Source organism: Gymnogyps californianus, chromosome 3 (assembly GCF_018139145.2).
Source record: "Gymnogyps californianus isolate 813 chromosome 3, ASM1813914v2, whole genome shotgun sequence".
NCBI lineage: Eukaryota > Metazoa > Chordata > Aves > Accipitriformes > Cathartidae > Gymnogyps > Gymnogyps californianus.
In genome coordinates this window covers 119,489,319-119,502,724 of record NC_059473.1, presented here as the reverse complement: position 1 = coordinate 119,502,724, position 13,406 = coordinate 119,489,319, and the positions used below count along the sequence as shown (strand labels likewise).

The window sequence follows — 13,406 nt, the reverse complement described above, 5'->3', positions numbered from 1 at the left end:
CTTCTGCATGCCCTGGGAAGGGGGGAGTAGAGGTACACTGCAAATATCCAGAGTATCTGCCACGCTTGTTTGGTAGGGAGGCCAGTTTCCTGGTAACCAATAGCTATACCAGCTGTGGGAGAGCTTTAAAGAATTCCTTTTTCTCCAGATTATCCCTAAGTAAAATTAGAAAGTATTCAGGAAGCAGAGGGGAAACCCAACCATTCAAGCTGATATCATTACTTATTTACATATAAATACAGCCAGGAAATAAGCATATGTATTTATATATAAACAAAAAAGCTATCTGTACAATGTTTCATACACTGCTTTTCCATCCAATATTTACTACTTTATTTGTGACTTAAGTAAAAACTTTCTCCCCAAGAATTGGTGATAAAATGCCCTCTGGTGGGCGTGACTGTGGACCTCTACAGCAACAACCACCCCCTAAAAAGTTCAGAGCCTTCAATATATTCTTGGGACTACTATTTTTAATGGAGTGAGACAAAGCACATACTTGCTTTCCAGAAGAAACAGATACACCCATGACTAGCGAGCCCATGTTTTACTGCTAAGTACCTCTGGATTGGAATATGAGTTAGAAGTTTAAAAAATCTTATTAAAGCATTCCATGATTCCTAAAATAATTTTAATGTTCATTTTACCTCTTTAGGATACTTCTTCCTCCTCAAAAATAAGTAATTAAGAGAAACAGAAAAGGAAAGTGGTGTTAAGTTTTGCTTTGCCTCAGCATAACAGAATCTTTGTAGACTAAAATGGAGAAAGGAGGGGTGGAGAAGAGCAGCGTTTTCAGAGCTTATGAATTATTTTTGTCCTATTAGAGCACAAGGCACAGCTAGGAAGGAGGCCCTAACTGTACAGGCAAAAAAATAACAGCCCTTGTCCCAGAAGAGTTTACTGCCTAAACAGAAAAGGCAAGGATGGAAAAATCCCTCAAAAATAAACTGAAGTTAACAGGATGTGTTTCATCCTTAAGATGCTCAATAATTGTGGGTGGTGCTTTCATTAATCTGAAACGAGATAAATCTCAAAAAGAGAACTGAAGGCTTAAGATACAGTGACAGAAGAGGTAATTCAGCAATTTGGGGACAGAGTGCATGTGCAGCTACTTTGAGAATATATATACATAAAATAGACTGCTTTGACAACACAGCCAAACTGGAAAAGGAGAGCCACCAGGCTGACGGGACTTCGCAAGCCTGACCCTAATGCAGCCAAAAGAAGCTGCAGTTGCACACAGAATTGAAGTTGACCCCACATAGTTTCTAGGGTTTGGGGTTTTTTGTGCAACAGTGAAGCTTCAGAGTCGCAGCTAAACAAAGATAAGCAGAATAAAACACTCATGTCACATGAAGGGAAATGGAAGAACTCCACTGCTCTCCCAAGTTCCATGGGAAGCCTTTGTGCTTCCAGTTCATACGGGATGTGGAACTTTCTCTGTTCACCCAGATACTTAGAAATTTGTTTCCAGCTTCCACAGTACAATTTGCAGTTAATTGTTGCTTTACGCTAAGAATATCTGTGAGTTTGATTTACATGTGGAATGTGAAGCATTTCTGTCTTTTTAAAGATGTTTCTGGGCAACAAAACTTTGCTTGTGAAGTTGTTCTTGGGTATAAACAATGCTACGATTTAACATTCACCCTCTCCTTTTCTACCCTCAGAAAGAAAAACAAAACTGTCAAAAAAACCCCTCATTTATTTGAAATCTACCCTTTATATAAGTAATGCACCCCTGCTCTGTATAGAGCTCCGTCCCTCTCTAGTGGCAGCCAGGTCACATACCAATTGGTAAGCCTGCTCCCAGCTTGGCTAACAGATGTTTTTTAGCTCAAAGATCAGAAACTTGTAGTTTAAGATTCAAAGATCCCCCGTTTATTCCTCTTTGCCAACAGCCCACCCAGACATTCAGAGTTACATTTACAATTTTCTCTGAAGACAGAGGCTAAGGGTTTCACAGAGCAATGCTGTCACTTGGTGTTGTACTGTAGAAGCTCTGTCACTGCTTCACGATCATCATTCTTGCAAGCATCTCTAGATATTATGTTGATTGCAGCTAGTGAAACATGTTTCTCTTGTTAGATACAGCAAGCCAATAACTATCACATGCACTGTATTGTGCAGGTAATAGTTATACACACAATGCCCATGCTCCTCAATTTTTGCCTAAAATTAAAGTAACAGATTATCTAGGTAAGATGAGTACTGACATTTCTTGGATCTTATCCTGATGGTTAGTCTTTTCTCACAAGCAGCTTTGCCGTTAAAGTAGCAGTTACAGGTGTAAGTTACACTATTTTCCCCCCTTCCTGCCCCCTTAAAACAAATATACAAAATATTTATAATATATAAAAATAAAATTCATGCTACTATGCCTGACAAGCACAGAGGAAAAAAAAAGAAAACACTTTTCTTCGGGTTTTTTTTTTGTCTCTTTCAATTTTCTAATCAAGAAGATGGCCCAAGGCTGTACAGTTCTAATTAAATTCACAATCTTTGTATACAAAAATAAGGGTTTTGTACTTTTTTAGGGTAAAACTAGCCATTTCTAAGTTTGCTTAAGAGGCTATAGTAAAATTCAAGAGGTTACAGGTCTACTCAAAACCAAGAACTGATAATTTTACAAGATAATATTTAGACAGGGGAAGCAGATTTATAGTCTGCTGTCACATGCGATGTCATTTTAGTAACTACCTTGAGGAAATCTGAGCCTGTTCATGTTTCCCTAAAGATGAATAACTGCATGATAAACAGCATAGCCTGAAAATCAGAGGAAGGCAATGGTTAACCAGGACTTCCACTCAGATCACATGCAGCAAACATCTAACCAGCCCACTGGCTCCTCCAGATGGAAAGTACAGAGGTACCTAATGCCCTGTTTAACCATCACCTCAAACAGTAGATGCCTGGGCTCAAGCTGCACCTGCATTTCCATCACAAACTACAGTTTAAGCTTCTCAACCTGACCCAACTGGGTGTCATTCTTGATCTCCAGCCCAGACCACCTTAACTCTGCCATCAGAGCGCTGCAGCTGCATGAAGTTCTTTGAATGAAGCAGCCAGCACAGCACAGGGGTTTGGGTTTCTTTTTTTTTTGTTTTACTTGTATTATTCTTGAAATACAATACTTCAATAACTTAGCTGTTGCAACCACAAGATTTGTCTAAGAACAGGTTTTTAGAAGGCTTGACGGATGCTGCTGTGAACTGTTCAAGTGTGATATTGAAACAGTGAGTTTAAGGAAAACTTGCTGTAATTTCTCTTTTAGCAAGAGCACCCCTTTCCCACACACAAAAATGGGCTTTCAAAATTTCTATCTGAGACAGAGGAAAAGCAAACAAACCAAAATAAAAGAGTATTATGGCAGCAAGTGAACGACTATTCTCCTCTTCATCTTTGGCTGCATTTCTGTACCCGACTACCACTTTTAAAGTCAGTTCTGTATTTTAGAGACTTCAGGCAAGCCTTTGTTTCCTTAATTCCTATACCATTTCTATGCTCTATTTTTTCCTTCTCTAAATAACAACTCAAATATCAGCCACAACTTCCCATTGCCATTTAGTTCACAGAGAGATAAGGTTGTGATGTTGCAGAACTATAACTGCCCAGAAGTTTAATCATAAAATTACACACTTCTCTTCCAAAAAGAAAAATGTACTAGAAAATAGGCTTTACTTCAGGGATTTGATAATCTTAAAGAACAGGCACTACATTTATCTAATATTTTCAGGGTACCAAATGTAACTTCATTTAACTCCACAGATTTGGGCCAAGGACAAATTTGGCCCATTTTATATAATACACAACTGTGAGGGGAAAGAAGAAAAAAAGGTATTGCAGCACCTGGACCACACAAACCAGAAAATATGCCTACTCCTCAACCAGCCACCCCCCTCTTTTGCAGTTGTCATCTACTGAGATTTGCAGATTCTTTCTTTGACCTTAAGACCTTCACAGTTGAATTTCACAAGTGATTTGTTTCTCAGGGTACAGAAGTACTGTGCAACATCAGATACATATTGGAACATGTCAGCTCCACAGGTGTTAACCAGATCAGGATTTGGTCCACAGTTCAGCAGCTCTTGTGACAATTCACACATCAAGATCAACTGAGAGGTTCCCCAGAAGGTCCCACGCAGCCACATCCCATGCTCTTATGTGCTACAGGCAGCTTTTAATCAATTCTCATTACATTTGTTCGCCGTCTCAAGGCTCCGACTTCAGAAAGCAAGAGGGTGGTTTTACTTTCAGACTCGTACAAAGACCACAAGGAATAAAATGTTGGCACAGACAGCCAAAGTCTCACGACTTCTGAATTTGAGATTGGGCATTTAATCCAGCCTGCAGAAAATCCAGACTAGCATCAGTGTGGATGAGATAAGAGTTAACTCACAAAAGATCAAATCCAACTTTCGTTTATGTCTATGCACCATTGATTTCTGTTAACTACATGTGTGTAACCAAGAGCAACATTTGATCTGAAGCCTAGTACCTTGATATCCAGCTATTGTAAAACAGAAGCAAAAAAGATAGCTACAAACATTTGACTGATGTTGCCTGCAAGCAGGGCACTGCAGAAGGTCGTACCAGCAATTCATATTGATAGAATTAAGATGGAGCATGGCAAATCTCACTATTAGAAGTAATTGCACAAATATTTGGAGTGTCCTTTAAAAAAAAAAAAGATGACATGGGGGAAAGGCAACACAAAGCCACAGACCAAGAAATAAGCTACTACATGCAAATACATGCAAGCTTCTCCCAGGTTAATTCTCCTCTTAATGGAATATTGATTGGTATGCTCAATGTTTAGAAATGTGAAATAATGTGGGGGAGAGAAGGAAGGGAAGACACACTCAGAACAGTGAGTTTTGTTTAAATAATATATACTTTCCTCATATGATCAGCCAAAAATAGCATAATAAAGAGGGCAGTGCAATATATTTAACATTTTGCCTCGCATTTTATTAGCAAATCTGTCAGATTACCTGGAAGTGTTAACCGTGCACTTTTTCCACACTTTTCCTAAAGGAGCAAAGTACAGCATTTTTCATAACCTCTCACCACACCATATCCTCACTGTATCTGGTATTTTTCTACTCCGAATAGGACAGGCTACAAAGCACCCATGGTAGTATCTAGGCTTTCCAGATGTAATCTATCAAGCTTTTTGTGAAACTAGGGGGGAACCCACTGTTTGAGGGGAAAGCAGAGCAGTCCACAGTTATGATGAAGAACATCTGGATAAGCTTTGTTGCATCTACTCCTATTCCCAACTGAGAAGGGAGGATGAGGAAGAAAAAAGTTGCATCTTTGAAGCAGTTATTGATATGAATCTCCCATTTCTTAAAGAGAACCCTTAAAACATAACCAGTGTCATATAATCAAGCAGCCACTTGTTCCTACCTTCCAGAAATCTCTACCTATTCCAGGGACTACTACCACCTGTATAATTTTAGAGAAAAGAGTTTCTTCTATCCTTTTCCTTCTGGCATTCACAGAGTCCTTCTGAGATATCCCTTATAGCCTCCAAACACACTTTACTAAAACAATCCATATAAAAAACAGCGGGGGGGGGGGGGGGGGGGGGGGGGGGGGGGGGGGGGGGGGGGGGGGGGGGGGGGGGGAACCACCACAAACCAGAAGAACCAACTTCCATTGCCAGAGTTCCTAGCCATGATACTTCAAGCAACAACATCACACTCAACAGCTCTGCTGACCCATCCTGCTACCAATATATTAAGGATATACTTAAGAATATAGGCACCATCAAGGAGCTGTTTCATAGTGTATAGGTTGATATAGTTCAATTAGTTTATACAGTTTACATACACATGTATTTTTATGCTCTGCCCCTTGTTCCAAAACATGAGAAATTTCACACAAAATTAGCAACTTCTCCTCCTCCCCCCCCACCCTTCCCAAACTTTATGAAGGGGTAAGGAGTAAGCTCAAAAAGATATTGCTTAAGTTTAGTTATTCTGTAGCATTTCACATAGTTTCAAAAGCATTTTCCAGACATATATATACCCGACAACATTTTGTAATATGAAGTGTTCCAATTTGGCATTGTTCCACTCTTGGCAAGTAAGAGACAATAAAAATCAAGAGAAAGTTAAAAATGAAGTTTTTGAAGTACACAATATGTTAGGAATCATTTAATGAATTCAGGTGTTCAACAAGCTACAAGTCAACCAAAATTTGCAATACATATATATTTCAAAGGACAGGTAAGCACAGCTGCCACCACTTTAAAGTTACTCCATGTCATGCGATTATTACGATGAACTTCCTGAACTCTTTCGTCTCTCTTCTTTTGATCTGGGGTTTACCTGTGGCTGGAAAAACTAACAGCATTTAAATTCTTCTCCCTCTAATTAAGGGAAACAGCATGTTTAAGCTTCAGACTGAGAAGAGAACCTTTCTTTGAGTAGTTACAGCATGCCGCTATCTGCAAATCCACTAGCATTGCAGCATCGCTTTTGCAGACCAAAAACCAAAATCCTACAACAAGGTCTGACAAAGCATACCTCAGAGCAGAATTATCTGATTTAAATATTAATTATTCATCAGCATGGACTTTAAGAAGTGGCTGAAGCAAAAGCTCTTAAATCACACTTTAAATCCAGGATTTCTACTGCCTGCATTGTCATGCGGATCACGGTTTTGGGGTGGGGTTTTTTGGGTTTGGGGGGATTTGTTTGTTTGTTTTTGTTTTTTTTTTTTTTTTTTAAAAGTGAAGACTGATAATGAGTCTCTATCTCAAGGTTCAGAAATACCAAGAGATGTATGAATAAAGTCCAGCTCAACAAATTAGGCACATCTTGAGTTTGAGACCTGCTACGGGACACCATTATTGCCTCAGATACCTCTGTATGAACTTGAGGGATTCTTCACAGTACCTCTCAACTACATTGACAGTTCAAAAAACACTCCTACCGCATGCACATCTAACAGTTTTAACAGCAACGCTGCAGAGGAATTGTATCAGTGGCAGATTTTCTTGCAAACTGCTGCACTGAATGAGTTCCAAAACATGCCCCTAGAAATAATCTGGTTCTCAATCAAATTGCATATTACCTACATTTATGTAGAGTTTAGTCCCAAAACTGGAGACAAACCCAAGAACTGTACATTCATGTCTTCTAGTAAGCCAAACCCGAACAGAAGTCCTAGCACTTAATATCACATGTCATACAGCATATTGTAATGGATGGCAGGGAATTAAAACAACCCACAAAACACTACAAAAGGAATGCTGAATTCATTATTTGAAAATAAGTCTGTCTTTGTCTGTAGTTCGAGCAGACTCCTTCAGTGAATCAGTATTACTATTGCAAGCCAGCACTATAAATTACCTGAAGTTTAAGACCACCAAAAAACTATGTGTTTTTCTGATGTTAATGCCAATTATGGCAAAAATCCAAGTTACAGATATTTGAAAACCTAGACCTAAGCATCACAGATGAAATAAGCAGCACATAACAATTAAGGAAAATGGTCCCATGTTCCAGATATTCTAATCCACAACATAAAATTATTTATGGAAGAGTGTGACTAGGAATTCAGTTACTGTCATTTATCAGATGGTCAAGACAGCACAGAAGTAACCGGCTGCATAACAACAGCACCAGGAAGGCTTCCTGGGGCACCTCTTGTGCCAGGTCTGTTCAGTTCTGGTTTAACCATAACAGGTAAGCAGCGCACATTCACACCCTGTGAAGTGCGCGGACTTTTAAAAATCTGACAGAAAGGCATTCCCATAAGAGATTTCAAATCTATTTCCTTTTAATCTCTTTCTTTATAGCTGAGGAAGAGTTCTTTGTACTTCTGGTAACAAAGGAAACATAGAAGTGACAGAAGCATGTCAAAGCTGTTTACGTTTCATACAGCCTCGCACTTGGAGTTGCTGTCGGCAGGTTACTTCTTGAGAAGACAGTCTTCAGCCTTTGCATAAGAGCTCCATCTTCCTACGAGTAACTTTATAAAAGAGTTAACTGCATAGGGGGATGCTAAAACCTTTTCCCACACTGGGTAAGCTAACAAAATCAGAAGGGAAATTTAAAAAAATGTGACAAAGGGTTAATACAATAATTTCAAGTACCCACAAGTATATTCAAGGCAATGTTATCTAATTCGTATGTTTATGGGCTTTAGGATATAGGTATTTATACAGTATTTCTTCTGTGGAGAGATGAGTACATTAAGAAAGTGATTAGTTACACAAATAAATCACAGAATATAATGATACTTTGTCATATTTAAGGTTACTGAATCAGCACACTGTGAGGCCAAATATTGCGAAATGGAAGACCTGGAGGGAAAAAAAAAAAGCTGAAGGACCAAATAAGTCACTAACCCATGCTGAGATTTTAGCTAGCTAAAAGCCTCGATTACAGCACAAAGAATTAATGATCTGAAAATGATGTAGACCTCTGTGGTGCACTATGAAGTTGGCGCTCTGCAAACAGAGCAGCTTCAGGATCAGGCCTTCAGGTGCCTGGGCTCCCTGGGTCCGCAGCCTATGGCAGCAAATCCAACTGCATCCGTGTAGCTAGTGGACAAGTCACTGCAAGAACCTGAGTAATGCTATGCTCAGCCTAAAGTTAAAGAAGGGATGCAAAAGATATTAACAAAAATATTAAAAGACCCCAAAACTTAAGAGTGCAACAAAAACCCTCCAGATCAGTTTCAAGATTAAAAAATAAATCCCATGACAGGGATATAATGGAAGGGACAGGGGTTAAACAAGACAGGACAGACTGGAATTTCTCTCTCCATTTACAGATCCAGGGGTACTTCCCCCCCCCCAAAAGCTGTGTGTGAGTTTCCACCACAGCACACAGAGGCTCTACACAGAGAAGGGAAGGGAAAAAAAAATTTCCTCCTCCCTTGATTTTTTTTTTTTTTTTTTGCTGTGCTTCAAAAGAACTGGGTCCATTGGTTTTCGGAACTAAATTAAAAGGTCAGGAAAACAAGTAGGCATGGACAAGACTGAATTGCAGATGAGCACGGAGAAGCAGAGAAACAGCATTGGGATGAGCGCCAACAACCGCAAAGAGTTAAGGCCCCGATTCTGGTGGCCATTAGCGCAGTGCCAAACTGGAGCGACCCCAAGGGAAACAACAGATCACAACCTGGGAGAAGAAGGACACATGGGAGCGAAGCAACATCGCTGGCGAGATGAGTGCAGCAAACCTGGGGATAACGAATTCTCCTCACAAATAGGCACTAAAAGTGATAGCACCAGATACAGTGCACAGTAAACCCAAAAATCATATCTAATTGCTAGATCCGTGTCTTCCTCTCCCTTCATTGAGAGGATTTCCAGTCAACATACACACTATATACTTTTTTATTATTGTTTGAAGAAGAGCAGCAACCCTGGCAGCATGCTAATCTAGAAGAGACAGAACAGAGGTGGTTACTTTCTTCCCGCAAGATTTCTGCTTCGAAAAAACAAATGAACAAGAAAGGGTTTGCTCCTGCACACCACCACTTCTTGTTTCTTTTCAGCAAGACTTCGACAAAATCTAATTCACTATACCGTGTATTTAATATATTGGGTACTTGAAGTATGACCATCACTCATTAGAAATGTAATTAAAAAGTGACAAAACTAGATTCCCCCTCCCCAGCATGCAGATGAAAACCAGTAACCCTGCCTCTATTTGTAACCATGACAACTATAGAATATTTTATTTCAGTAATATAATTCACACTGAACATTTGCTCATAGGTTTTGTTGTTAAGGGAAAGGTTGACACACTGTGCACGCATTTCATAAGCTACCAGAGACAACAAATACAGGAAAGTCAGGCACTTTTCGAGACCAAGAACCCAGTATGTATTTCAGAGTTCATTTAAGACCCTCTACAGGAAGCTAAATGAATATGAACAAAAATTCACCCAAATTAAGTGTTACTGGTCATTACTTGCAAGACAACTACTTGGTATGACTGGATGTTTTTCGACTTTTAAATAAATCAGTGATACTCTTATATTTTAGAAGTAGTAGTAACTCAAACCCAGAACTTTAATTTTTCAATTAAAATACCATAGGCATTATTCAGTTTCTATTAGGAAATATCAAAATAGATGTTATGGGAAAAGATATCTTTATGAAACGAGGCAATGAAAGACGTAGTTTACATACGCTGGCTAAGTCTTATTCTGGATGGGTCACTAAATTATTTGCATAGCTCCCATATTTCATCTTAAATTGAAGACAACTTCCATAAATACACACAATGAGGACAGGTTATAAGAACAAGAAAAAAAAAAAGACACCCCTGTACATTATTCAGAGAAGATTAAACAACCTCCTGAGCATAACTAAAGTTTGACGCAGATAAATGTCAGTGTAAAATATGGCTGTACTTTATTTTTCTCCACATGGGGAAAAAAAATATAAAGCCATTAGCAGTTTAAACCAGACTACAACAATAAGAAAAAGACACACTGTTGCTTTGTTTTGGAGGCAAAAAAATAATAAAAAGAATAAAGCTTGCTGGAATACTATTCCTCCTGTCACATAGATCATCATATCTATCAAGGAGGATTTAAAGTTTCAGCAGATTGTTAATTATAAGAGACAGTAATACTGTTATCTGCAGTCACCTTAAAGCTACAGTAGTTTGGTTTTTAAGTACCTCAAAATTGACCTCAAAAGGATAGCCCAATAAACGTGTTTAAATCGGTGCAAGAGACTCACACATGCCTACATGTACACACACACACACTTGCTCAGTTGTTTTAAGGAATATCAGGAAAAAGAAAGTTTCTTCATTTATCAGAAATATGCTCTATATAATCTTCCGTTAAAACAAATAAGCCTGCAGCAAACATGCATGTCTTTTTCCTTCGTAGATGGAAAAGTGATTAAATCCCCCTTAATCTAGTTACCAGAATGCTGTATTTTTTCTAAACAGTTTTCATATACAATAAACAAAAGATAAGCAGCCAACTACATGACCAGGGCTCCATAATTTTTGGTGGTGGTGGTGAGATGGATTTATCTCCAGCGTTCTAGGAATGTTTTCAGTTTAATAAATGAAGCCAGAGGGGGGGAAAAAAAAAAAAAAAATCTTGGCGACTATGAGCACACACTATTTATGAAGTGTGTGAAAAACACCACCATCCATCCCCAGAACTCCCTTCCTCCAGACCTTTCTCCACCCTCCGGGGAGGCAAAGGAACCTGAACCCAAAATCCCAGGGACCACAGACCTGCATTCTCGCACGACAAGGACAGCTAGTCACATCCACTCAATGTCAAAAAAAAAAAAAAGTAGCTTTTCCCTCCTATCCTAAGCGAGACCTTCCGAAAACAGGTACCCAGGGGATGTGCCTCTGTGCTCCTAACGGCATCAGACAGCACTTCGGCTCAAAGATAAGTTAAAAGAAAACAATCCCCCCAAAAAAGCATCAATAGAAAAACCCCAGCAGCAGCCAAACAAAACCTCACACCGGCGAGGAATGTCGCACGGCGCGGCAAGGCACGGCGTGGGAAACGCGTACCAAGTGCTTTTTTAAAAAATACATATATTTAAGCAATATTGTGCCGAGAAGTTCCTCGTACACATCACGCGTGGGGAGGTGGAGAAAAAGGAGGGGGGAAGTGGAAACGTATTCCATGCACAGGGAGACAACGGGGCTGGCACAAGCATTTGGGAAGGGAGGGAGGGAGGCAGGCTGCCTGCCGGGGCGCGCACCGATCCATTCCCAGGCAGTTTCGGGGGCGGCTCCGGGAAGGGGGGTCCACCGGGACAGCCGCCCCCGGGAGGGTTGGGGGTGCACGAGGACACAGCCGCCCCCCGGGGGTGGGGGGGTTGCGCGGCCGACCCCGCTCCCCGCCGCGGCGCGGGCGAGCGCCTGAAGTTGTGGGTGCGCGGCGGGGGTGGGGACCCCCACGCCAACATGAAATAATCCTGGAAAAAAAAAGAAAACCATCACAATAACATTATTATCCCCCGCTGGCTCCCCGCACAGCACCCCCAGGCGGCAGGAGGCACGCAGGAAGTTTTTAATGCGGGCAGCGAGCGCAGGCGCAGGGCAGCCGCCAGCCCGGCGATGCCCGGCACGGCTGGCGGCGGCGGGGAAGCTCCGCGGGCGCGCAGCCGCCGCGCCGCTTACCTCCCTCCGCGGGGGCGTAGGCGGCCCTGGGCCAGCAGCGCGAGTGCGCGGCCGCGTCCTCAGGCGGCGGGAGGATGCGCGGCGGCGGCGGGAGGCGGCGGCTTGTGCATTGCAGCCTCCGCCGCTAACGCAGAGCCCCGCGCGTCTGCGGGCGCCGGGAGCCGCGCTGGAGGCCGGGCAGGGGGGCGCGGCGCGGCGGCGGCGGCGGAGGCTGCTGCGGAGCCGCGACCATGCTCCCGTCTGGCCGCCTTCCCCTCACCTACTGCCCGCTTTAGCCGGGGAGGGAGGCGGCCTGGGCGCCGGGGCGAGGGGCGGGCCGGGCCAATCACCGCGGCGGCGGGAGGCGGTGGAGCCCGGCCCGCCCCGCCCCGCACGCCGCGCCGCCCCGCCCCGCGGCCGCCCCCGCGGGAGGCTGCTCCGGCCCCGCCGCCGCTGCCGCCGCCGCCGCCGCCGCCGCCGCCGCCCGGGCCCCGGGGGGGGGGCCGCCCCGCCGAGCTCCCCCCGCCGCGGGTGCAGGTGCGGGCGCGGTGCCTCCGCCCCGCGTCCCCGGAGCGCGCAGCTGTGTGCCGGAGCGCTCCCTCTCGGTACGCGGCGAGGAGGTGCAGGGGGGAGAGCGTGTTTCCGAAAAGGTCATCGGTCTCCCAGCTGTCTTCAAAAGTAGCGTGTAGTTGAAAAGAAATATTACCCCGCTTTATTAAATCATCTCTCTCCGGGGGCGTGATCCAAAGCCTCTTGAAGTCCACAGGAGTGTTTGAATAGGGTGGCAGGATTCTCTCCCGACACCGCTCTTTTTTATTTATTTTTTTTAATACCCGTCGTGCTTGGAGTCACTACAGATTTTACGTGTGGAAATCTGCATCTGTCTCCCTGTTCTGTATAATCTTGTGTCTGTGTGTGCTGCTTCGTAGAGATCTTTCTGATGTGCACACGAGCTGCATATGCTGTAGTTTTAAACATAGAACACTTTGTCTTTTATATTTCCTGTAAGCGTAAAAATAAGCTTAATCAAATTCTTTTCTCCTTACTTTGCCAGTTAAAAATGCATCGTGGAGAAATATATGCTCTAACGTGTTGAAAGTGAGGCAGTTGTGCCAAATGACAGCTGAGCAAAGCGAAGGGAAGGGAGGGAAGCACACAACCCGCAGAAATAGGCAAATGCATGTTTTTATTGAAAAAGGGACACACGCTGCCCGATGCCTGGGAGGAAGCAGGGTGCAGCGTTAAAAGGGCAATTTCATTTTCTCTCTTCCCAACCTCACAAACAAATGA

General features: G+C 42.7%; 1 protein-coding gene across 1 annotated transcript in view; it reads right to left on the bottom strand.

Annotated features, from left to right (window-relative positions):
• KLHL29 (kelch like family member 29) overlaps positions 1-12,156 on the bottom strand; it is a 407,488-nt gene extending 395,332 nt beyond the window's left edge. The window contains exon 1 of the mRNA XM_050893282.1: positions 12,138-12,156. The gene's annotated coding sequence lies outside the window, so the exon portion shown is untranslated. The remainder of the gene's footprint in view (positions 1-12,137) is intronic.
• Positions 12,157-13,406: the final 1,250 nt, after the last annotated feature.